This window comes from Pleurodeles waltl, chromosome 5 (assembly GCF_031143425.1).
Source record: "Pleurodeles waltl isolate 20211129_DDA chromosome 5, aPleWal1.hap1.20221129, whole genome shotgun sequence".
Classification (NCBI taxonomy): domain Eukaryota; kingdom Metazoa; phylum Chordata; class Amphibia; order Caudata; family Salamandridae; genus Pleurodeles; species Pleurodeles waltl.
Genome location: NC_090444.1, coordinates 1,051,365,467 through 1,051,390,706, shown reverse-complemented (window position 1 = coordinate 1,051,390,706; position 25,240 = coordinate 1,051,365,467). Strand labels below are relative to the sequence as shown.

The window sequence follows — 25,240 nt, the reverse complement described above, 5'->3', positions numbered from 1 at the left end:
TGTATGGAGGAGATGGAAGTACCTTTGGCTCCGGATAAGACTGAAGGCCCTGCTATATTGAACTCAGAGAAATCTGAGGTACGGTTTCCGGTGGATAAGTTCAAAAGTTGATTTCTCTGTTGGAGGAGGCTGTTTCCACGGATAAGCTGGAGTTACAGCAGGTGCAAGCCTTATTGGGTTCTTTGAAGTTTGCGTGCCGTGTGGTGAGAGTTGGTAGAGCTCTTTGTAGGTGCCTTGGTTTTTCAGTCAAAGGTGCTGTTTTACCTCATCCCAGAATTCGGCTTAAAGAGGTCCTCAATGCTGACTTCAGAATGTTGGTTTCTTTCCAGCAAAGTAATAATGGTGTTAACATGTTGACGGTTGAGGATGAATGGTTATGGCAAGTTCAAATTTTTTCTGATGATTCAGGAGCCCATGGTTTGGTTTTCTGAGATGGTGATTGGACTGCTGAGTCATGGCCGGATTCTTGGAGAGAGGCACACCATAGCATTTCGTTTCTGGAGTTTTTTTCCATTTGATGGTTGCTTTAGTGTTGTGTGGTAATCTTTTAGCAAACAGGCGAGTGGTTTTTAATGTGGATAGCCAAACAGTTGTTAATTTAGTCAATTCACAGAAGGCTCGAGATGAAAAAGTTTTGAAGTTGTTGCGTTTATTTTTGCTTCATTGTCTGAAATTCAATATTTTGTTTAAGGGTCAGTATGTTCCAGGTGTGAATAATGATATCACTGATGGGCTATCTCGTTCACAGTGGCAGAGATTCGGTGTACTGGTGCCGGGAGCAGATTTGCTTAAAACGGCTTTGACGGTGGACCTTTGGGAGCTGGGAATCTAAGGATGTTACAATTGATTCGTCAGTCCATTGCTCCATCTACTTTGAGGTCATATGGCAAGGCCTAGGCAGAATTTATTGAGTCTGGTGCATTGAGGAGGTATGAGGGACCTTACATGTCACGGTATAGGAGGGAGGATGGAGTCTGCTTCATTATGACACATATTGACCTAGGATTGGCGGTGGTGGCTATAACAGGGAAGATGGCAGGTATTACATTTTTCGGTAAGTACTTTTGGGATTATGATACCATGGAAGGAGAAATGTGTAGGAGAATTGTTGCTGGCTGGGCGATGGAGGATGGATCCAGGTTGGATCAATGGCATCCTATTTCCATGCAAAAGCTGAGGGATATTTTGGGGGTTTTGAATTCTGCTTTTCCTGTTGGGAGGGCTGATAGTATAGATGATTCTTCTCCTGAAAAACAACTATATCATGATTGCAGGCACACCTGCACTATGTAGACCAGGGTGGCTGAGTGGTTAAGGTGTTGGACTTAAGATCCAATGGACATGTGTCTGCATGGGTTTGAGCCCCACTCCTGGTATATCATTTTTTCTCTCCCGTGACACTGTTCATTTCAATTTCACGCACTTTTCAGTTGCTCCTGATTAATATTAAAATAAGAGCTACATATAAAATCTTCATATCGATTAACGTGTATTTTTCTACCCCCAAAAAAGTAAACGCCTTGTATTGTACATTTCTCATTGAAACTTAGTAACCTTTTGTTGCAGGTTGTATTACAGTATGCTTTTTCGTTTATTATAGGTGACTTATTTGTTTATGATACCTGACTTAATGCTTTCCATTTGGTGCATAATGAATTACAAAATCTCTCTACCAGGAGTGGGGCTTGAACCCACGTGGACACATGTCCATTGGATCTTAAGTCCAACGCCTTAACCACTCGGCCATCCTGGTACCTGTGCAGGAAAGGGCAACAACATGGCACTTATTATAGATATCAAGAGTGCTCACTGTGTGACATTGAGCTTTCTATATATATATATATTTTCATATCTATATATTTTATCAGGTTACGCAAAACACATTTCGGGAATACAAGGTAATGTCATGCCTCTCCTCTATAAAACGTGCATGTACTTAATAAAAAAAAAAATACAACCATACCTATCAAACATGTTTAAGATTATCAGCGTGTAGGACGAAAAAAGGTGCGCTTTTTTCACACCGTTTTTGTCACATGTCCTATTAAATATGTCTGCAAATTGACGATAATCTTAAGAAATATCACACTAACCCCTTTTCAAGACTCAAAACTACACTTCACACAATCTAAAACACTTTGGGACAGATTTACAAGGCCCTTGCGGCCCTTAGCGCTACATTTGCAGAATTTATTTTGCCGCAAATGTGAAGATCATAGGCCACTACCATAGCAAAATATTTACAAGGTGGCGCAAGCTAGGTTTGCGCCAACTTGTTAACACTTTGCGCCACATCATGCATAATATATGCATGATGTGTGCAAAGGGGGCGTTCCCTTGTTAGAGAGTGGGCACGCTCGTTCCTCACCTGACAGGTTGCTTTTTGAGAAGGGTGTCTCTGGGGCTGGTGTTGTAGCCAAGAGCGAACTCTTGACTCCGCGTGGGTCGCTTCGTTTGCCGCACTGCACGGGAATGGCTGGGAGGCATAGAGTTGGCAGTAGAGGAAGCGGTGTGGTGGGGAAGGGTCAGGCATAATTTATACAAGGTGGGCGTTCGCCCATTAGGGAGCCCGAAAAAATGGCGCAAGGCAATCTAAGAGATTTCCTTGCGCCATTTGTTTTACACTTTTAACGCCTACTCAGAGGAGGCGTTAAAAGGGGGAATACCATTATTTATAATGGGCCCCTATGTACTCTGCAGGATTAGTCCCAAAATGATGGCGCTAATCTTGCAGAGTACATCAATAGCGTAAAAAATATAACGCTAATGCCCCTACCCTGTGCCGTGGTGCGCCGTATTATTATATATATAGCTCACACATGGTGGCGGTACAGGGGCGTTAAGGGGTGCAAGGAACGTGGCGCTGCACCGGCAGAGCCACTTTCCTTAAATCTGCCCCTTTGTGTTTGTCTCGGAGCAACAGGTGGTTTATAATTTTGACACAAGTGAGGTCAATTTCAATAGAGTCCAGCAATTACAGGAAGATGGGCATAGCTTTGTCAGGGGTGAGCTTAAGAAAGCACACCCTGGGGTGGCTGAAGCATTTTTGGGGTGTGACAGCTCCTTTGGGCTTCGCAGCTCAGGAGGACGAGCCATGCCAAAGGACGTCATGAAAAATAAGACAACAGCGGAGACGCCGGTAAAGGTCTGGGCACCTTTAAAATGCCGGTCATAAGAGAGGGTTGCATCCAGAGCGATCAACCCGATTACAAGGGAGTGGCCTGGTGAATCATTTGATTTATGGTACAATCACGGCTTCAAGATCCCAGCTATCAGCCAAGGTGCTGTCTCGTTGGCTTCGGGGCTCATTTTGCATGATGAATTGATGGATTACGATGACGACCAGGAGACTAAGGATGGGGAGAATTGTGAGGGTGGGGATGAGACTTCGGGGAAGGAGATGCAGCAAAGAAATTAGGTGAGCTGTTCTAACAGAGGAAAGAGTTTTGGTGTGTTTCAGGATTTGCCCCCTTTGATGGTGCAGCGTAATCGGAAAGTCAAGATGAATAATCAGGTACCTGCAAGTGGTTTCATTCAAAAAAGGTGAGACACAGGCTGCTGTGGCTATGGGGTGTGAAGAGTTAAGCATGAAGGTAGTGTGTTTGGTGTCTGTAACAGTGGGTAATACCCTTTTGCGTTAGCATAAGGAAGTTTGGGTAGATTGAGTGGGAAAGATGATGCAAATAATGAAGCAGTTAAAGATGCAGACAATGTCCATTTGGGGGGGCTGTGAACAAAAAAGTCGGAGTCAATGATGGTAAGTCAGAGGCAAGTGGTGAGGAGGCTTCTAAGGCAGAGCCAGGTAAGGAAAAAGGAAACTCAGGTGAGGGTAGTGTAAAAAGTAAAAAGTTGCCATATATGGGGTTGTTCTTGCCTTTGGGGGCGCATCTCACCCAAGCCATGAAGGAAAACATTTGTAAAGGTGAGTTTGTTGATGTTTTTAAATTATTACATAGAGAAGTGTGGGCTAAGGAAGGGTCAAAGGAGGAGGAATGGGAATTAGCTAGGAGGCCGAAAGTTCCCACTACCCTTGAGAATTGGATGTCAGTATTCTTAATCATTGCTAGCGTTTATTGTGAGAGGCATCCGGAGCGTTGTATTTCTCTATTAAAATACATGGACGTTTTTAGGTGGGCTCAAATAGACTATGGTGGTTTTGGATGTTTTAGATATAATGAAGAACTTAGAGCCCAGATGGCATTATTTCCAGATAAAGAATGGTGAGATATTTATAATGAGCTTTGGATGCAATGGTTGTGTACTTCCAAGAATGCCTCAGCGTTACACACAGCTAGTGGTCTTCTGGTTCCTTACAAGCCCTTTCAGGGGCATCCCAACCAATCTAGGGTGGGTAGTTTCACAAGAGCTCAGTTCCCACAGAATGGATCTTGTTGGTCCTTCAACAGAGGGTCATGCACACGACTCCAGTGCAAGTTCATGCACAATTGCTCCAATTGCAGGGGCAAACATCCATTGGTGCAATGTTTTGGAGGGATGCAATGGGGATGGAAGGCTAATGCAGGTAGAGGTGGTGATAGGGGAAGGGGTCGGATACAGCAGATGGTGGGAAAAGGGCCCTTCTCCTAATAAATTTGATATTTTGTTTTATTGGTTGCAGTTTTATCCGAGGCGTGAGGAGGCCAAGTTACTGTACTAGAGTTTTCTTGAGGGTTTCAAGCTATGTTATCAAGGTCATAGAAGACAGAGAAAAAATTTGAAATCTGCAGTTGAGAATCCGGAAGTGGTGAGAAAGAAATTGAGGACGGAATTGGAGGCTGGCAGAATGGTGGGTCCATGGGATACCAGGCCGATTCATAACTTAACAATTTCACCACTGGGTGTTGTGCCTAAAACACAACAAGGTGAGTTTAGATTGATTCATCATCTATCGTGGGCTGCAGGGGAGTCAGTTAATGATTTAATTGCACATGAAGACTCCATAGTGCATTGCACATCAGTGGAAGAGGCAATTAAGTTGGTAAGGGCTTGTGGAAGGAAGGCACAAATGGCAAAGTTAGACATTCAATCTGTCTTTTGACTATTGCCGGTACATCCTGAGGATTTTTCATTGTTGGGTCTTTAATCTGAGGATTCTATATTTGTGGATATAATGTTGCCAATGGGCTGTTCTGTTTCTTGTTCCCTGTTTGAAACTTGTAGTTGTTTTTTGCAGTGGTTTTTCCAACAGAAGACTGGGCTCGGGCATGTCACGAACTACCTAGGTGACTCTTTTCTGATGGGCTTGCAGTGGTCCAATGAATGTAAAAAAGGGTTAATTGAATTTCAGAAGTGTATGGAGGAGATGGAAGTACCTTTGGCTCCGGATAAGACTGAAGGCCCTGCTATATTGAACTCAGAGAAATCTGAGGTACGGTTTCCGGTGGATAAGTTCAAAAGTTGATTTCTCTGTTGGAGGAGGCTGTTTCCACGGATAAGCTGGAGTTACAGCAGGTGCAAGCCTTATTGGGTTCTTTGAAGTTTGCGTGCCGTGTGGTGAGAGTTGGTAGAGCTCTTTGTAGGTGCCTTGGTTTTTCAGTCAAAGGTGCTGTTTTACCTCATCCCAGAATTCGGCTTAAAGAGGTCATCAATGCTGACTTCAGAATGTTGGTTTCTTTCCAGCAAAGTAATAATGGTGTTAACATGTTGACGGTTGAGGATGAATGGTTATGGCAAGTTCAAATTTTTTCTGATGATTCGGGAGCCCATGGTTTGGTTTTCTGAGATGGTGATTGGACTGCTGAGTCATGGCCGGATTCTTGGAGAGAGGCACACCATAGCATTTCGTTTCTGGAGTTTTTTTCCATTTGATGGTTGCTTTAGTGTTGTGTGGTAACCTTTTAGCAAACAGGCGAGTGGTTTTTAATGTGGATAGCCAAACAGTTGTTAATTTAGTCAATTCACAGAAGGCTCGAGATGAAAAAGTTTTGAAGTTGTTGCCTTTATTTTTGCTTCATTGTCTGAAATTCAATATTTTGTTTAAGGGTCAGTATGTTCCAGGTGTGAATAATGATATCACTGATGGGCTATCTCGTTCACAGTGGCAGAGATTCGGTGTACTGGTGCCGGGAGCAGATTTGCTTAAAACGGCTTTGACGGTGGACCTTTGGGAGCTGGGAATCTAAGGATGTTACAATTGATTCGTCAGTCCATTGCTCCATCTACTTTGAGGTCATATGGCAAGGCCTAGGCAGAATTTATTGAGTCTGGTGCATTGAGGAGGTATGAGGGACCTTACATGTCACGGTATAGGAGGGAGGATGGAGTCTGCTTCATTATGACACATATTGACCTAGGATTGGCGGTGGTGGCTATAACAGGGAAGATGGCAGGTATTACATTTTTCGGTAAGTACTTTTGGGATTATGATACCATGGAAGGAGAAATGTGTAGGAGAATTGTTGCTGGCTGGGCGATGGAGGATGGATCCAGGTTGGATCAATGGCATCCTATTTCCATGCAAAAGCTGAGGGATATTTTGGGGGTTTTGAATTCTGCTTTTCCTGTTGGGAGGGCTGATAGTATAGATGATTCTTCTCCTGAAAAACAACTATATCATGATTGCAGGCACACCTGCACTATGTAGACCAGGGTGGCCAAGTGGTTAAGGTGTTGGACTTAAGATCCAATGGACATGTGTCTGCGTGGGTTCGAGCCCCACTCCTGGTATATCATTTTTTCTCTCCCGTGACACTGTTCATTTCAATTTCACGCACTTTTCAGTTGCTCCTGATTAATATTAAAATAAGAGCTACATATAAAATCTTCATATCGATTAACGTGTATTTTTCTACCCCCAAAATAGTAAACGCCTTCTATTGTACATTTCTCTTTGAAACTTAGTAACCTTTTGTTGCAGGTTGTATTACAGTATGCTTTTTCGTTTATTATAGGTGACTTATTTGTTTATGATACCTGACTTAATACTTTCCATTTGGTGCATAATGAATTACAAAATCTCTCTACCAGGAGTGGGGCTTGAACCCACGTGGACACATGTCCATTGGATCTTAAGTCCAACGCCTTAACCACTCAGCCATCCTGGTACCTGTGCAGGAAAGGGCAACAACATGGCACTTATTATAGATATCAAGAGTGCTCACTGTGTGACATTGAGCTTTCTATATATATATATATTTTCATATCTATATATTTTATCAGGTTACGCAAAACACATTTCAGGAATACAAGGTAATGTCATGCCTCTCCTCTATAAAACGTGCATGTACTTAATAAAAAAAAAAATACAACCATACCTATCAAACATGTTTAAGATTATCAGCGTGTAGGACGAAAAAAGGTGCGCTTTTTTCACACCGTTTTTGTCACATGTCCTATTAAATATGTCTGCAAATTGACGATAATCTTAAGAAATATCACACTAACCCCTTTTCAAGACTCAAAACTACACTTCACACAATCTAAAACACTTTGGGACAGATTTACAAGGCCCTTGCGGCCCTTAGCGCTACATTTGCAGAATTTATTTTGCCGCAAATGTGAAGATCATAGGCCACTACCATAGCAAAATATTTACAAGGTGGCGCAAGCTAGGTTTGCGCCAACTTGTTAACACTTTGCGCCACATCATGCATAATATATGCATGATGTGTGCAAAGGGGGCGTTCCCTTGTTAGAGAGTGGGCACGCTCGTTCATCACCTGACAGGTTGCTTTTTGAGAAGGGTGTCTCTGGGGCTGGTGTTGTAGCCAAGAGCGAACTCTTGACTCCGCGTGGGTCGCTTCGTTTGCCGCACTGCACGGGAATGGCTGGGAGGCATAGAGTTGGCAGTAGAGGAAGCGGTGTGGTGGGGAAGGGTCAGGCATAATTTATACAAGGTGGGCATTCGCCCATTAGGGAGCCCGAAAAAATGGCGCAAGGCAATCTAAGAGATTTCCTTGCGCCATTTGTTTTACACTTTTAACGCCTACTCAGAGGAGGCGTTAAAAGGGGGAATACCATTATTTATAATGGGCCCCTATGTACTCTGCAGGATTAGTCCCAAAATGATGGCGCTAATCTTGCAGAGTACTTCAATAGCGTAAAAAATATAACGCTAATGCCCCTACCCTGTGCCATGGTGCGCCGTATTATTATATATATAGCTCACACATGGTGGCGGTACAGGGGCGTTAAGGGGTGCAAGGAACGTGGCGCTGCACCGGCAGAGCCACTTTCCTTAAATCTGCCCCTTTGTGTTTGTCTCGGAGCAACAGGTGGTTTATAATTTTGACACAAGTGAGGTCAATTTCAATAGAGTCCAGCAATTACAGGAAGATGGGCATAGCTTTGTCACGGGTGAGCTTAAGAAAGCACACCCTGGGGTGGCTGAAGCATTTTTGGGGTGTGACAGCTCCTTTGGGCTTCGCAGCTCAGGAGGACGAGCCATGCCAAAGGACGTCATGAAAAATAAGACAACAGCGGAGATGCCGGTAAAGGTCTGGGCACCTTTAAAATGCCGGTCATAAGAGAGGGTTGCATCCAGAGCGATCAACCCGATTACAAGGGAGTGGCCTGGTGAATCATTTGATTTATGGTACAATCACGGCTTCAAGATCCCAGCTATCAGCCAAGGTGCTGTCTCGTTGGCTTCGGGGCTCATTTTGCATGATGAATTGATGGATTACGATGACGACCAGGAGACTAAGGATGGGGAGAATTGTGAGGGTGGGGATGAGACTTCGGGGAAGGAGATGCAGCAAAGAAATTAGGTGAGCTGTTCTAACAGAGGAAAGAGTTTTGGTGTGTTTCAGGATTTGCCCCCTTTGATGGTGCAGCGTAATCGGAAAGTCAAGATGAATAATCAGGTACCTGCAAGTGGTTTCATTCAAAAAAGGTGAGACACAGGCTGCTGTGGCTATGGGGTGTGAAGAGTTAAGCATGAAGGTAGTGTGTTTGGTGTCTGTAACAGTGGGTAATACCCTTTTGCGTTAGCATAAGGAAGTTTGGGTAGATTGAGTGGGAAAGATGATGCAAATAATGAAGCAGTTAAAGATGCAGACAATGTCCATTTGGGGGGGCTGTGAACAAAAAAGTCGGAGTCAATGATGGTAAGTCAGAGGCAAGTGGTGAGGAGGCTTCTAAGGCAGAGCCAGGTAAGGAAAAAGGAAACTCAGGTGAGGGTAGTGTAAAAAGTAAAAAGTTGCCATATATGGGGTTGTTCTTGCCTTTGGGGGCGCATCTCACCCAAGCCATGAAGGAAAACATTTGTAAAGGTGAGTTTGTTGATGTTTTTAAATTATTACATAGAGAAGTGTGGGCTAAGGAAGGGTCAAAGGAGGAGGAATGGGAATTAGCTAGGAGGCCGAAAGTTCCCACTACCCTTGAGAATTGGATGTCAGTATTCTTAATCATTGCTAGCATTTATTGTGAGAGGCATCCGGAGCGTTGTATTTCTCTATTAAAATACATGGACGTTTTTAGGTGGGCTCAAATAGACTATGGTGGTTTTGGATGTTTTAGATATAATGAAGAACTTAGAGCCCAGATGGCATTATTTCCAGATAAAGAATGGTGAGATATTTATAATGAGCTTTGGATGCAATGGTTGTGTACTTCCAAGAATGCCTCAGCGTTACACACAGCTAGTGGTCTTCTGGTTCCTTACAAGCCCTTTCAGGGGCATCCCAACCAATCTAGGGTGGGTAGTTTCACAAGAGCTCAGTTCCCACAGAATGGATCTTGTTGGTCCTTCAACAGAGGGTCATGCACACGACTCCAGTGCAAGTTCATGCACAATTGCTCCAATTGCAGGGGCAAACATCCATTGGTGCAATGTTTTGGAGGGATGCAATGGGGATGGAAGGCTAATGCAGGTAGAGGTGGTGATAGGGGAAGGGGTCGGATACAGCAGATGGTGGGAAAAGGGCCCTTCTCCTAATAAATTTGATATTTTGTTTTATTGGTTGCAGTTTTATCCGAGGCGTGAGGAGGCCAAGTTACTGTACTAGAGTTTTCTTGAGGGTTTCAAGCTATGTTATCAAGGTCATAGAAGACAGAGAAAAAATTTGAAATCTGCAGTTGAGAATCCGGAAGTGGTGAGAAAGAAATTGAGGACGGAATTGGAGGCTGGCAGAATGGTGGGTCTATGGGATACCTGGCCGATTCATAACTTAACAATTTCACCACTGGGTGTTGTGCCTAAAACACAACAAGGTGAGTTTAGATTGATTCATCATCTATCGTGGGCTGCAGGGGAGTCAGTTAATGATTTAATTGCACATGAAGACTCCATAGTGCATTGCACATCAGTGGAAGAGGCAATTAAGTTGGTAAGGGCTTGTGGAAGGAAGGCACAAATGGCAAAGTTAGACATTCAATCTGTCTTTTGACTATTGCCGGTACATCCTGAGGATTTTTCATTGTTGGGTCTTTAATCTGAGGATTCTATATTTGTGGATATAATGTTGCCAATGGGCTGTTCTGTTTCTTGTTCCCTGTTTGAAACTTGTAGTTGTTTTTTGCAGTGGTTTTTCCAACAGAAGACTGGGCTCGGGCATGTCACGAACTACCTAGGTGACTCTTTTCTGATGGGCTTGCAGTGGTCCAATGAATGTAAAAAAGGGTTAATTGAATTTCAGAAGTGTATGGAGGAGATGGAAGTACCTTTGGCTCCGGATAAGACTGAAGGCCCTGCTATATTGAACTCAGAGAAATCTGAGGTACGGTTTCCGGTGGATAAGTTCAAAAGTTGATTTCTCTGTTGGAGGAGGCTGTTTCCACGGATAAGCTGGAGTTACAGCAGGTGCAAGCCTTATTGGGTTCTTTGAAGTTTGCGTGCCGTGTGGTGAGAGTTGGTAGAGCTCTTTGTAGGTGCCTTGGTTTTTCAGTCAAAGGTGCTGTTTTACCTCATCCCAGAATTCGGCTTAAAGAGGTCCTCAATGCTGACTTCAGAATGTTGGTTTCTTTCCAGCAAAGTAATAATGGTGTTAACATGTTGACGGTTGAGGATGAATGGTTATGGCAAGTTCAAATTTTTTCTGATGATTCAGGAGCCCATGGTTTGGTTTTCTGAGATGGTGATTGGACTGCTGAGTCATGGCCGGATTCTTGGAGAGAGGCACACCATAGCATTTCGTTTCTGGAGTTTTTTTCCATTTGATGGTTGCTTTAGTGTTGTGTGGTAATCTTTTAGCAAACAGGCGAGTGGTTTTTAATGTGGATAGCCAAACAGTTGTTAATTTAGTCAATTCACAGAAGGCTCGAGATGAAAAAGTTTTGAAGTTGTTGCGTTTATTTTTGCTTCATTGTCTGAAATTCAATATTTTGTTTAAGGGTCAGTATGTTCCAGGTGTGAATAATGATATCACTGATGGGCTATCTCGTTCACAGTGGCAGAGATTCGGTGTACTGGTGCCGGGAGCAGATTTGCTTAAAACGGCTTTGACGGTGGACCTTTGGGAGCTGGGAATCTAAGGATGTTACAATTGATTCGTCAGTCCATTGCTCCATCTACTTTGAGGTCATATGGCAAGGCCTAGGCAGAATTTATTGAGTCTGGTGCATTGAGGAGGTATGAGGGACCTTACATGTCACGGTATAGGAGGGAGGATGGAGTCTGCTTCATTATGACACATATTGACCTAGGATTGGCGGTGGTGGCTATAACAGGGAAGATGGCAGGTATTACATTTTTCGGTAAGTACTTTTGGGATTATGATACCATGGAAGGAGAAATGTGTAGGAGAATTGTTGCTGGCTGGGCGATGGAGGATGGATCCAGGTTGGATCAATGGCATCCTATTTCCATGCAAAAGCTGAGGGATATTTTGGGGGTTTTGAATTCTGCTTTTCCTGTTGGGAGGGCTGATAGTATAGATGATTCTTCTCCTGAAAAACAACTATATCATGATTGCAGGCACACCTGCACTATGTAGACCAGGGTGGCTGAGTGGTTAAGGTGTTGGACTTAAGATCCAATGGACATGTGTCTGCATGGGTTTGAGCCCCACTCCTGGTATATCATTTTTTCTCTCCCGTGACACTGTTCATTTCAATTTCACGCACTTTTCAGTTGCTCCTGATTAATATTAAAATAAGAGCTACATATAAAATCTTCATATCGATTAACGTGTATTTTTCTACCCCCAAAAAAGTAAACGCCTTGTATTGTACATTTCTCATTGAAACTTAGTAACCTTTTGTTGCAGGTTGTATTACAGTATGCTTTTTCGTTTATTATAGGTGACTTATTTGTTTATGATACCTGACTTAATGCTTTCCATTTGGTGCATAATGAATTACAAAATCTCTCTACCAGGAGTGGGGCTTGAACCCACGTGGACACATGTCCATTGGATCTTAAGTCCAACGCCTTAACCACTCGGCCATCCTGGTACCTGTGCAGGAAAGGGCAACAACATGGCACTTATTATAGATATCAAGAGTGCTCACTGTGTGACATTGAGCTTTCTATATATATATATATTTTCATATCTATATATTTTATCAGGTTACGCAAAACACATTTCGGGAATACAAGGTAATGTCATGCCTCTCCTCTATAAAACGTGCATGTACTTAATAAAAAAAAAAATACAACCATACCTATCAAACATGTTTAAGATTATCAGCGTGTAGGACGAAAAAAGGTGCGCTTTTTTCACACCGTTTTTGTCACATGTCCTATTAAATATGTCTGCAAATTGACGATAATCTTAAGAAATATCACACTAACCCCTTTTCAAGACTCAAAACTACACTTCACACAATCTAAAACACTTTGGGACAGATTTACAAGGCCCTTGCGGCCCTTAGCGCTACATTTGCAGAATTTATTTTGCCGCAAATGTGAAGATCATAGGCCACTACCATAGCAAAATATTTACAAGGTGGCGCAAGCTAGGTTTGCGCCAACTTGTTAACACTTTGCGCCACATCATGCATAATATATGCATGATGTGTGCAAAGGGGGCGTTCCCTTGTTAGAGAGTGGGCACGCTCGTTCCTCACCTGACAGGTTGCTTTTTGAGAAGGGTGTCTCTGGGGCTGGTGTTGTAGCCAAGAGCGAACTCTTGACTCCGCGTGGGTCGCTTCGTTTGCCGCACTGCACGGGAATGGCTGGGAGGCATAGAGTTGGCAGTAGAGGAAGCGGTGTGGTGGGGAAGGGTCAGGCATAATTTATACAAGGTGGGCATTCGCCCATTAGGGAGCCCGAAAAAATGGCGCAAGGCAATCTAAGAGATTTCCTTGCGCCATTTGTTTTACACTTTTAACGCCTACTCAGAGGAGGCGTTAAAAGGGGGAATACCATTATTTATAATGGGCCCCTATGTACTCTGCAGGATTAGTCCCAAAATGATGGCGCTAATCTTGCAGAGTACATCAATAGCGTAAAAAATATAACGCTAATGCCCCTACCCTGTGCCATGGTGCGCCGTATTATTATATATATAGCTCACACATGGTGGCGGTACAGGGGCGTTAAGGGGTGCAAGGAACGTGGCGCTGCACCGGCAGAGCCACTTTCCTTAAATCTGCCCCTTTGTGTTTGTCTCGGAGCAACAGGTGGTTTATAATTTTGACACAAGTGAGGTCAATTTCAATAGAGTCCAGCAATTACAGGAAGATGGGCATAGCTTTGTCAGGGGTGAGCTTAAGAAAGCACACCCTGGGGTGGCTGAAGCATTTTTGGGGTTTGACAGCTCCTTTGGGCTTCGCAGCTCAGGAGGACGAGCCATGCCAAAGGACGTCATGAAAAATAAGACAACAGCGGAGACGCCGGTAAAGGTCTGGGCACCTTTAAAATGCCGGTCATAAGAGAGGGTTGCATTCAGAGCGATCAACCTGATTACAAGGGAGTGGCCTGGTGAATCATTTGATTTATGGTACAATCACGGCTTCAAGATCCCAGCTATCAGCCAAGGTGCTGTCTCGTTGGCTTCGGGGCTCATTTTGCATGATGAATTGATGGATTACGATGACGACCAGGAGACTAAGGAGGGGGAGAATTGTGAGGGTGGGGATGAGACTTCGGGGAAGGAGATGCAGCAAAGAAATTAGGTGAGCTGTTCTAACAGAGGAAAGAGTTTTGGTGTGTTTCAGGATTTGCCCCCTTTGATGGTGCAGCGTAATCGGAAAGTCAAGACGAATAATCAGGTACCTGCAAGTGGTTTCATTCAAAAAAGGTGAGACACAGGCTGCTGTGGCTATGGGGTGTGAAGAGTTAAGCATGAAGGTAGTGTGTTTGGTGTCTGTAACAGTGGGTAATACCCTTTTGCGTTAGCATAAGGAAGTTTGGGTAGATTGAGTGGGAAAGATGATGCAAATAATGAAGCAGTTAAAGATGCAGACAATGTCCATTTGGGGGGGCTGTGAACAAAAAAGTCGGAGTCAATGATGGTAAGTCAGAGGCAAGTGGTGAGGAGGCTTCTAAGGCAGAGCCAGGTAAGGAAAAAGGAAACTCAGGTGAGGGTAGTGTAAAAAGTAAAAAGTTGCCATATATGGGGTTGTTCTTGCCTTTGGGGGCGCATCTCACCCAAGCCATGAAGGAAAACATTTGTAAAGGTGAGTTTGTTGATGTTTTTAAATTATTACATAGAGAAGTGTGGGCTAAGGAAGGGTCAAAGGAGGAGGAATGGGAATTAGCTAGGAGGCCGAAAGTTCCCACTACCCTTGAGAATTGGATGTCAGTATTCTTAATCATTGCTAGCGTTTATTGTGAGAGGCATCCGGAGCGTTGTATTTCTCTATTAAAATACATGGACGTTTTTAGGTGGGCTCAAATAGACTATGGTGGTTTTGGATGTTTTAGATATAATGAAGAACTTAGAGCCCAGATGGCATTATTTCCAGATAAAGAATGGTGAGATATTTATAATGAGCTTTGGATGCAATGGTTGTGTACTTCCAAGAATGCCTCAGCGTTACACACAGCTAGTGGTCTTCTGGTTCCTTACAAGCCCTTTCAGGGGCATCCCAACCAATCTAGGGTGGGTAGTTTCACAAGAGCTCAGTTCCCACAGAATGGATCTTGTTGGTCCTTCAACAGAGGGTCATGCACACGACTCCAGTGCAAGTTCATGCACAATTGCTCCAATTGCAGGGGCAAACATCCATTGGTGCAGTGTTTTGGAGGGATGCAATGGGGATGGAAGGCTAATGCAGGTAGAGGTGGTGATAGGGGAAGGGGTCGGATACAGCAGATGGTGGGAAAAGGGCCCTTCTCCTAATAAATTTGATATTTTGTTTTATTGGTTGCAGTTTTATCCGAGGCGTGAGGAGGCCAAGTTACTGTACTAGAGTTTTCTTGAGGGTTTCAAGCTATGTTATCAAGGTCATAGAAGACAGAGAAAAAATTTGAAATCTGCAGTTGAGAATCCGGAAGTGGTGAGAAAGAAATTGAGGACGGAATTGGAGGCTGGCAGAATGGTGGGTCCATGGGATACCTGGCCGATTCATAACTTAACAATTTCACCACTGGGTGTTGTGCCTAAAACACAACAAGGTGAGTTTAGATTGATTCATCATCTATCGTGGGCTGCAGGGGAGTCAGTTAATGATTTAATTGCACATGAAGACTCCATAGTGCATTGCACATCAGTGGAAGAGGCAATTAAGTTGGTAAGGGCTTGTGGAAGGAAGGCACAAATGGCAAAGTTAGACATTCAATCTGTCTTTTGACTATTGCCGGTACATCCTGAGGATTTTTCATTGTTGGGTCTTTAATCTGAGGATTCTATATTTGTGGATATAATGTTGCCAATGGGCTGTTCTGTTTCTTGTTCCCTGTTTGAAACTTGTAGTTGTTTTTTGCAGTGGTTTTTCCAACAGAAGACTGGGCTCGGGCATGTCACGAACTACCTAGGTGACTCTTTTCTGATGGGCTTGCAGTGGTCCAATGAATGTAAAAAAGGGTTAATTGAATTTCAGAAGTGTATGGAGGAGATGGAAGTACCTTTGGCTCCGGATAAGACTGAAGGCCCTGCTATATTGAACTCAGAGAAATCTGAGGTACGGTTTCCGGTGGATAAGTTCAAAAGTTGATTTCTCTGTTGGAGGAGGCTGTTTCCACGGATAAGCTGGAGTTACAGCAGGTGCAAGCCTTATTGGGTTCTTTGAAGTTTGCGTGCCGTGTGGTGAGAGTTGGTAGAGCTCTTTGTAGGTGCCTTGGTTTTTCAGTCAAAGGTGCTGTTTTACCTCATCCCAGAATTCGGCTTAAAGAGGTCATCAATGCTGACTTCAGAATGTTGGTTTCTTTCCAGCAAAGTAATAATGGTGTTAACATGTTGACGGTTGAGGATGAATGGTTATGGCAAGTTCAAATTTTTTCTGATGATTCGGGAGCCCATGGTTTGGTTTTCTGAGATGGTGATTGGACTGCTGAGTCATGGCTGGATTCTTGGAGAGAGGCACACCATAGCATTTCGTTTCTGGAGTTTTTTTCCATTTGATGGTTGCTTTAGTGTTGTGTGGTAACCTTTTAGCAAACAGGCGAGTGGTTTTTAATGTGGATAGCCAAACAGTTGTTAATTTAGTCAATTCACAGAAGGCTCGAGATGAAAAAGTTTTGAAGTTGTTGCGTTTATTTTTGCTTCATTGTCTGAAATTCAATATTTTGTTTAAGGGTCAGTATGTTCCAGGTGTGAATAATGATATCACTGATGGGCTATCTCGTTCACAGTGGCAGAGATTCGGTGTACTGGTGCCGGGAGCAGATTTGCTTAAAACGGCTTTGACAGTGGACCTTTGGGAGCTGGGAATCTAAGGATGTTACAATTGATTCGTCAGTCCATTGCTCCATCTACTTTGAGGTCATATGGCAAGGCCTAGGCAGAATTTATTGAGTCTGGTGCATTGAGGAGGTATGAGGGACCTTACATGTCACGGTATAGGAGGGAGGATGGAGTCTGCTTCATTATGACACATATTGACCTAGGATTGGCGGTGGTGGCTATAACAGGGAAGATGGCAGGTATTACATTTTTCGGTAAGTACTTTTGGGATTATGATACCATGGAAGGAGAAATGTGTAGGAGAATTGTTGCTGGCTGGGCGATGGAGGATGGATCCAGGTTGGATCAATGGCATCCTATTTCCATGCAAAAGCTGAGGGATATTTTGGGGGTTTTGAATTCTGCTTTTCCTGTTGGGAGGGCTGATAGTATAGATGATTCTTCTCCTGAAAAACAACTATATCATGATTGCAGGCACACCTGCACTATGTAGACCAGGGTGGCCGAGTGGTTAAGGTGTTGGACTTAAGATCCAATGGACATGTGTCTGCGTGGGTTTGAGCCCCACTCCTGGTATATCATTTTTTCTCTCCCGTGACACTGTTCATTTCAATTTCACGCACTTTTCAGTTGCTCCTGATTAATATTAAAATAAGAGCTACATATAAAATCTTCATATCGATTAACGTGTATTTTTCTACCCCCAAAAAAGTAAACGCCTTGTATTGTACATTTCTCATTGAAACTTAGTAACCTTTTGTTGCAGGTTGTATTACAGTATGCTTTTTCGTTTATTATAGGTGACTTATTTGTTTATGATACCTGACTTAATGCTTTCCATTTGGTGCATAATGAATTACAAAATCTCTCTACCAGGAGTGGGGCTTGAACCCACGTGGACACATGTCCATTGGATCTTAAGTCCAACGCCTTAACCACTCGGCCATCCTGGTACCTGTGCAGGAAAGGGCAACAACATGGCACTTATTATAGATATCAAGAGTGCTCACTGTGTGACATTGAGCTTTCTATATATATATATATATATTTTCATATCTATATATTTTATCAGGTTACGCAAAACACGTTTCAGGAATACAAGGTAATGTCATGCCTCTCCTCTATAAAACGTGCATGTACTTAATAAAAAAAAAAATACAACCATACCTATCAAACATGTTTAAGATTATCAGCGTGTAGGACGAAAAAAGGTGCGCTTTTTTCACACCGTTTTTGTCACATGTCCTATTAAATATGTCTGCAAATTGACGATAATCTTAAGAAATATCACACTAACCCCTTTTCAAGACTCAAAACTACACTTCACACAATCTAAAACACTTTGGGACAGATTTACAAGGCCCTTGCGGCCCTTAGCGCTACATTTGCAGAATTTATTTTGCCGCAAATGTGAAGATCATAGGCCACTACCATAGCAAAATATTTACAAGGTGGCGCAAGCTAGGTTTGCACCAACCTGTTAACACTTTGCGCCACATCATGCATAATATATGCATGATGTGTGCAAAGGGGGCGTTCCCTTGTTAGAGAGTGGGCACGCTCGTTCCTCACCTGACAGGTTGCTTTTTGAGAAGGGTGTCTCTGGGGCTGGTGTTGTAGCCAAGAGCGAACTCTTGACTCCGCGTGGGTCGCTTCGTTTGCCGCACTGCACGGGAATGGCTGGGAGGCATAGAGTTGGCAGTAGAGGAAGCGGTGTGGTGGGGAAGGGTCAGGCATAATTTATACAAGGTGGGCGTTCGCCCATTAGGGAGCCCGAAAAAATGGCGCAAGGCAATCTAAGAGATTTCCTTGCGCCATTTGTTTTACACTTTTAACGCCTACTCAGAGGAGGCGTTAAAAGGGGGAATACCATTATTTATAATGGGCCCCTATGTACTCTGCAGGATTAGTCCCAAAATGATGGCGCTAATCTTGCAGAGTACATCAATAGCGTAAAAAATATAACGCTAATGCCCCTACCCTGTGCCATGGTGCGCCGTATTATTATATATATAGCTCACACATGGTGGCGGTACAGGGGCGTTAAGGGGTGCAAGGAACGTGGCGCTGCACCGGCAGAGCCACTTTCCTTAAATCTGCCCCTTTGTGTTTGTCTCGGAGCAACAGGTGGTTTATAATTTTGACACAAATGAGGTCAATTTCAATAGAGTCCAGCAATTACAGGAAGATGGGCATAGCTTTGTCAGGGGTGAGCTTAAGAAAGCACACCCTGGGGTGGCTGAAGCATTTTTGGGGTGTGACAGCTCCTTTGGGCTTCGCAGCTCAGGAGGACGAGCCATGCCAAAGGACGTCATGAAAAATAAGACAACAGCGGAGACGCCGGTAAAGGTCTGGGCACCTTTAAAATGCCGGTCATAAGAGAGGGTTGCATTCAGAGCGATCAACCTGATTACAAGGGAGTGGCCTGGTGAATCATTTGATTTATGGTACAATCACGGCTTCAAGATCCCAGCTATCAGCCAAGGTGCTGTCTCGTTGGCTTCGGGGCTCATTTTGCATGATGAATTGATGGATTACGATGACGACCAGGAGACTAAGGAGGGGGAGAATTGTGAGGGTGGGGATGAGACTTCGGGGAAGGAGATGCAGCAAAGAAATTAGGTGAGCTGTTCTAACAGAGGAAAGAGTTTTGGTGTGTTTCAGGATTTGCCCCCTTTGATGGTGCAGCGTAATCGGAAAGTCAAGACGAATAATCAGGTACCTGCAAGTGGTTTCATTCAAAAAAGGTGAGACACAGGCTGCTGTGGCTATGGGGTGTGAAGAGTTAAGCATGAAGGTAGTGTGTTTGGTGTCTGTAACAGTGGGTAATACCCTTTTGCGTTAGCATAAGGAAGTTTGGGTAGATTGAGTGGGAAAGATGATGCAAATAATGAAGCAGTTAAAGATGCAGACAATGTCCATTTGGGGGGGCTGTGAACAAAAAAGTCGGAGTCAATGATGGTAAGTCAGAGGCAAGTGGTGAGGAGGCTTCTAAGGCAGAGCCAGGTAAGGAAAAAGGAAACTCAGGTGAGGGTAGTGTAAAAAGTAAAAAGTTGCCATATATGGGGTTGTTCTTGCCTTTGGGGGCGCATCTCACCCAAGCCATGAAGGAAAACATTTGTAAAGGTGAGTTTGTTCATGTTTTTAAATTATTACATAGAGAAGTGTGGGCTAAGGAAGGGTCAAAGGAGGAGGAATGGGAATTAGCTAGGAGGCCGAAAGTTCCCACTACCCTTGAGAATTGGATGTCAGTATTCTTAATCATTGCTAGCGTTTATTGTGAGAGGCATCCGGAGCGTTGTATTTCTCTATTAAAATACATGGACGTTTTTAGGTGGGCTCAAATAGACTATGGTGGTTTTGGATGTTTTAGATATAATGAAGAACTTAGAGCCCAGATGGCATTATTTCCAGATAAAGAATGGTGAGATATTTATAATGAGCTTTGGATGCAAGGGTTGTGTACTTCCAAGAATGCCTCAGAGTTACACACAGCTAGTGGTCTTCTGGTTCCTTACAAGCCCTGTCAGGGGCATCCCAACCAATCTAGGGTGGGTAGTTTCACGAGAGCTCAGTTCCCACAGAATGGATCTTGTTGGTCCTTCAACAGAGGGTCATGCACACGACTCCAGTGCAAGTTCATGCACAATTGCTCCAATTGCAGGGGCAAACATCCATTGGTGCAATGTTTTGGAGGGATGCAATGGGGATGGAAGGCTAATGCAGGTAGAGGTGGTGATAGGGGAAGGGGTCGGATACAGCAGATGGTGGGAAAAGGGCCCTTCTCCTAATAAATTTGATATTTTGTTTTATTGGTTGCAGTTTTATCCGAGGCGTGAGGAGGCCAAGTTACTGTACTAGAGTTTTCTTGAGGGTTTCAAGCTATGTTATCAAGGTCATAGAAGACAGAGAAAAAATTTGAAATCTGCAGTTGAGAATCCGGAAGTGGTGAGAAAGAAATTGAGGACGGAATTGGAGGCTGGCAGAATGGTGGGTCCATGGGATACCTGGCCGATTCACAACTTAACAATTTCACCAATGGGTGTTGTGCCTAAAACACAATAAGGTGAGTTTAGATTGATTCATCATCTATCGTGGGCTGCAGGGGAGTCAGTTAATGATTTAATTGCACATGAAGACTCCATAGTGCATTGCACATCAGTGGAAGAGGCAATTAAGTTGGTAAGGGCTTGTGGAAGGAAGGCACAAATGGCAAAGTTAGACATTCAATCTGTCTTTTGACTATTGCCGGTACATCCTGAGGATTTTTCATTGTTGGGTCTTTAATCTGAGGATTCTATATTTGTGGATATAATGTTGCCAATGGGCTGTTCTGTTTCTTGTTCCCTGTTTGAAACTTGTAGTTGTTTTTTGCAGTGGTTTTTCCAACAGAAGACTGGGCTCGGGCATGTCATGAACTACCTAGGTGACTCTTTTCTGATGGGCTTGCAGTGGTCCAATGAATGTAAAAAAGGGTTAATTGAATTTCAGAAGTGTATGGAGGAGATGGAAGTACCTTTGGCTCCGGATAAGACTGAAGGCCCTGCTATATTGAACTCAGAGAAATCTGAGGTACGGTTTCCGGTGGATAAGTTCAAAAGTTGATTTCTCTGTTGGAGGAGGCTGTTTCCACGGATAAGCTGGAGTTACAGCAGGTGCAAGCCTTATTGGGTTCTTTGAAGTTTGCGTGCCGTGTGGTGAGAGTTGGTAGAGCTCTTTGTAGGTGCCTTGGTTTTTCAGTCAAAGGTGCTGTTTTACCTCATCCCAGAATTCGGCTGAAAGAGGTCATCAATGCTGACTTCAGAATGTTGGTTTCTTTCCAGCAAAGTAATAATGGTGTTAACATGTTGACGGTTGAGGATGAATGGTTATGGCAAGTTCAAATTTTTTCTGATGATTCGGGAGCCCATGGTTTGGTTTTCTGAGATGGTGATTGGACTGCTGAGTCATGGCCGGATTCTTGGAGAGAGGCACACCATAGCATTTCGTTTCTGGAGTTTTTTTCCATTTGATGGTTGCTTTAGTGTTGTGTGGTAACCTTTTAGCAAACAGGCGAGTGGTTTTTAATGTGGATAGCCAAACAGTTGTTAATTTAGTCAATTCACAGAAGGCTCGAGATGAAAAAGTTTTGAAGTTGTTGCGTTTATTTTTGCTTCATTGTCTGAAATTCAATATTTTGTTTAAGGGTCAGTATGTTCCAGGTGTGAATAATGATATCACTGATTGGCTATCTCGTTCACAGTGGCAGAGATTCGGTGTACTGGTGCCGGGAGCAGATTTGCTTAAAACGGCTTTGACGGTGGACCTTTGGGAGCTGGGAATCTAAGGATGTTACAATTGATTCGTCAGTCCATTGCTCCATCTACTTTGAGGTCATATGGCAAGGCCTAGGCAGAATTTATTGAGTCTGGTGCATTGAGGAGGTATGAGGGACCTTACATGTCACGGTATAGGAGGGAGGATGGAGTCTGCTTCATTATGACACATATTGACCTAGGATTGGCGGTGGTGGCTATAACAGGGAAGATGGCAGGTATTACATTTTTCGGTAAGTACTTTTGGGATTATGATACCATGGAAGGAGAAATGTGTAGGAGAATTGTTGCTGGCTGGGCGATGGAGGATGGATCCAGGTTGGATCAATGGCATCCTATTTCCACGCAAAAGCTGAGGGATATTTTGGGGGTTTTGAATTCTGCTTTTCCTGTTGGGAGGGCTGATAGTATAGATGATTCTTCTCCTGAAAAACAACTATATCATGATTGCAGGCACACCTGCACTATGTAGACCAGGGTGGCCGAGTGGTTAAGGTGCTGGACTTAAGATACAATGGACATGTGTCTGCGTGGGTTCGAGCCCCACTCCTGGTATATCCTTTTTTCTCTCCCGTGACACTGTTCATTTCAATTTCACGCACTTTTCAGTTGCTCCTGATTAATATTAAAATAAGAGTTACATATAAAATCTACATATCGATTAACGTGTATTTTTCTACCCCCAAAAAAGTAAACGCCTTGTATTGTACATTTCTCTTTGAAACTTAGTAACCTTTTGTTGCAGGTTGTATTACAGTATGCTTTTTCGTTTATTATAGGTGACTTATTTGTTTATGATACCTGACTTAATGCTTTCCATTTGGTGCATAATGAATTACAAAATCTCTGTACAAGGAGTGGGGCTTGAACCCACGTGGACACATGTCCATTGGATCTTAAGTCCAACGCCTTAACCACTTGGCCATACTGGTACCTGTGCAGGAAAGGGCAACAACATGGCACTTATTATAGATATCAAGAGTGCTCACTGTGTGACATTGAGCTTTCTATATATATATATATTTTCATATCTATATATTTTATCAGGTTACGCAAAACACATTTCAGGAATACAAGGTAATGTCATGCCTCTCCTCTATAAAACGTGCATGTACTTAATAAAAAAAAAAATACAACCATACCTATCAAACATGTTTAAGATTATCAGCGTGTAGGACGAAAAAAGGTGCGCTTTTTTCACACCGTTTTTGTCACATGTCCTATTAAATATGTCTGCAAATTGACGATAATCTTAAGAAATATCACACTAACCCCTTTTCAAGACTCAAAACTACACTTCACACAATCTAAAACACTTTGGGACAGATTTACAAGGCCCTTGCGGCCCTTAGCGCTACATTTGCAGAATTTATTTTGCCGCAAATGTGAAGATCATAGGCCACTACCATAGCAAAATATTTACAAGGTGGCGCAAGCTAGGTTTGCGCCAACTTGTTAACACTTTGCGCCACATCATGCATAATATATGCATGATGTGTGCAAAGGGGGCGTTCCCTTGTTAGAGAGTGGGCACGCTCGTTCATCACCTGACAGGTTGCTTTTTGAGAAGGGTGTCTCTGGGGCTGGTGTTGTAGCCAAGAGCGAACTCTTGACTCCGCGTGGGTCGCTTCGTTTGCCGCACTGCACGGGAATGGCTGGGAGGCATAGAGTTGGCAGTAGAGGAAGCGGTGTGGTGGGGAAGGGTCAGGCATAATTTATACAAGGTGGGCATTCGCCCATTAGGGAGCCCGAAAAAATGGCGCAAGGCAATCTAAGAGATTTCCTTGCGCCATTTGTTTTACACTTTTAACGCCTACTCAGAGGAGGCGTTAAAAGGGGGAATACCATTATTTATAATGGGCCCCTATGTACTCTGCAGGATTAGTCCCAAAATGATGGCGCTAATCTTGCAGAGTACATCAATAGCGTAAAAAATATAACGCTAATGCCCCTACCCTGTGCCATGGTGCGCCGTATTATTATATATATAGCTCACACATGGTGGCGGTACAGGGGCGTTAAGGGGTGCAAGGAACGTGGCGCTGCACCGGCAGAGCCACTTTCCTTAAATCTGCCCCTTTGTGTTTGTCTCGGAGCAACAGGTGGTTTATAATTTTGACACAAGTGAGGTCAATTTCAATAGAGTCCAGCAATTACAGGAAGATGGGCATAGCTTTGTCAGGGGTGAGCTTAAGAAAGCACACCCTGGGGTGGCTGAAGCATTTTTGGGGTTTGACAGCTCCTTTGGGCTTCGCAGCTCAGGAGGACGAGCCATGCCAAAGGACGTCATGAAAAATAAGACAACAGCGGAGACGCCGGTAAAGGTCTGGGCACCTTTAAAATGCCGGTCATAAGAGAGGGTTGCATTCAGAGCGATCAACCTGATTACAAGGGAGTGGCCTGGTGAATCATTTGATTTATGGTACAATCACGGCTTCAAGATCCCAGCTATCAGCCAAGGTGCTGTCTCGTTGGCTTCGGGGCTCATTTTGCATGATGAATTGATGGATTACGATGACGACCAGGAGACTAAGGAGGGGGAGAATTGTGAGGGTGGGGATGAGACTTCGGGGAAGGAGATGCAGCAAAGAAATTAGGTGAGCTGTTCTAACAGAGGAAAGAGTTTTGGTGTGTTTCAGGATTTGCCCCCTTTGATGGTGCAGCGTAATCGGAAAGTCAAGACGAATAATCAGGTACCTGCAAGTGGTTTCATTCAAAAAAGGTGAGACACAGGCTGCTGTGGCTATGGGGTGTGAAGAGTTAAGCATGAAGGTAGTGTGTTTGGTGTCTGTAACAGTGGGTAATACCCTTTTGCGTTAGCATAAGGAAGTTTGGGTAGATTGAGTGGGAAAGATGATGCAAATAATGAAGCAGTTAAAGATGCAGACAATGTCCATTTGGGGGGGCTGTGAACAAAAAAGTCGGAGTCAATGATGGTAAGTCAGAGGCAAGTGGTGAGGAGGCTTCTAAGGCAGAGCCAGGTAAGGAAAAAGGAAACTCAGGTGAGGGTAGTGTAAAAAGTAAAAAGTTGCCATATATGGGGTTGTTCTTGCCTTTGGGGGCGCATCTCACCCAAGCCATGAAGGAAAACATTTGTAAAGGTGAGTTTGTTGATGTTTTTAAATTATTACATAGAGAAGTGTGGGCTAAGGAAGGGTCAAAGGAGGAGGAATGGGAATTAGCTAGGAGGCCGAAAGTTCCCACTACCCTTGAGAATTGGATGTCAGTATTCTTAATCATTGCTAGCGTTTATTG

At 43.6% G+C, this 25,240-nt stretch overlaps 10 non-coding genes across 10 annotated transcripts; 5 read left to right on the top strand and 5 right to left on the bottom strand.

The window, feature by feature from the left end:
- Nucleotides 1–1,293: 1,293 nt before the first annotated feature.
- TRNAL-UAA (transfer RNA leucine (anticodon UAA)) lies at nt 1,294–1,376 on the top strand. The gene has a single exon. It is a non-coding gene; the product is annotated as a tRNA-Leu (tRNA).
- Nucleotides 1,377–1,670: 294 nt separating this feature from the next.
- TRNAL-UAA (transfer RNA leucine (anticodon UAA)) lies at nt 1,671–1,753 on the bottom strand. The gene has a single exon. It is a non-coding gene; the product is annotated as a tRNA-Leu (tRNA).
- A 4,830-nt stretch (nt 1,754–6,583) lies between these two features.
- Nucleotides 6,584–6,666, top strand: TRNAL-UAA (transfer RNA leucine (anticodon UAA)). The gene has a single exon. It is a non-coding gene; the product is annotated as a tRNA-Leu (tRNA).
- A 294-nt stretch (nt 6,667–6,960) lies between these two features.
- Nucleotides 6,961–7,043, bottom strand: TRNAL-UAA (transfer RNA leucine (anticodon UAA)). Its single transcript has one exon. It is a non-coding gene; the product is annotated as a tRNA-Leu (tRNA).
- A 4,830-nt stretch (nt 7,044–11,873) lies between these two features.
- Nucleotides 11,874–11,956, top strand: TRNAL-UAA (transfer RNA leucine (anticodon UAA)). Its single transcript has one exon. It is a non-coding gene; the product is annotated as a tRNA-Leu (tRNA).
- A 294-nt stretch (nt 11,957–12,250) lies between these two features.
- TRNAL-UAA (transfer RNA leucine (anticodon UAA)) lies at nt 12,251–12,333 on the bottom strand. The gene has a single exon. It is a non-coding gene; the product is annotated as a tRNA-Leu (tRNA).
- Nucleotides 12,334–17,163: 4,830 nt separating this feature from the next.
- TRNAL-UAA (transfer RNA leucine (anticodon UAA)) lies at nt 17,164–17,246 on the top strand. The gene has a single exon. It is a non-coding gene; the product is annotated as a tRNA-Leu (tRNA).
- A 294-nt stretch (nt 17,247–17,540) lies between these two features.
- On the bottom strand, nt 17,541–17,623 carry TRNAL-UAA (transfer RNA leucine (anticodon UAA)). The gene has a single exon. It is a non-coding gene; the product is annotated as a tRNA-Leu (tRNA).
- Nucleotides 17,624–22,457: 4,834 nt separating this feature from the next.
- Nucleotides 22,458–22,540, top strand: TRNAL-UAA (transfer RNA leucine (anticodon UAA)). The gene has a single exon. It is a non-coding gene; the product is annotated as a tRNA-Leu (tRNA).
- Nucleotides 22,541–22,832: 292 nt separating this feature from the next.
- On the bottom strand, nt 22,833–22,925 carry TRNAL-UAA (transfer RNA leucine (anticodon UAA)). The gene has a single exon. It is a non-coding gene; the product is annotated as a tRNA-Leu (tRNA).
- Between the last annotated feature and the right edge of the window lie 2,315 nt (nt 22,926–25,240).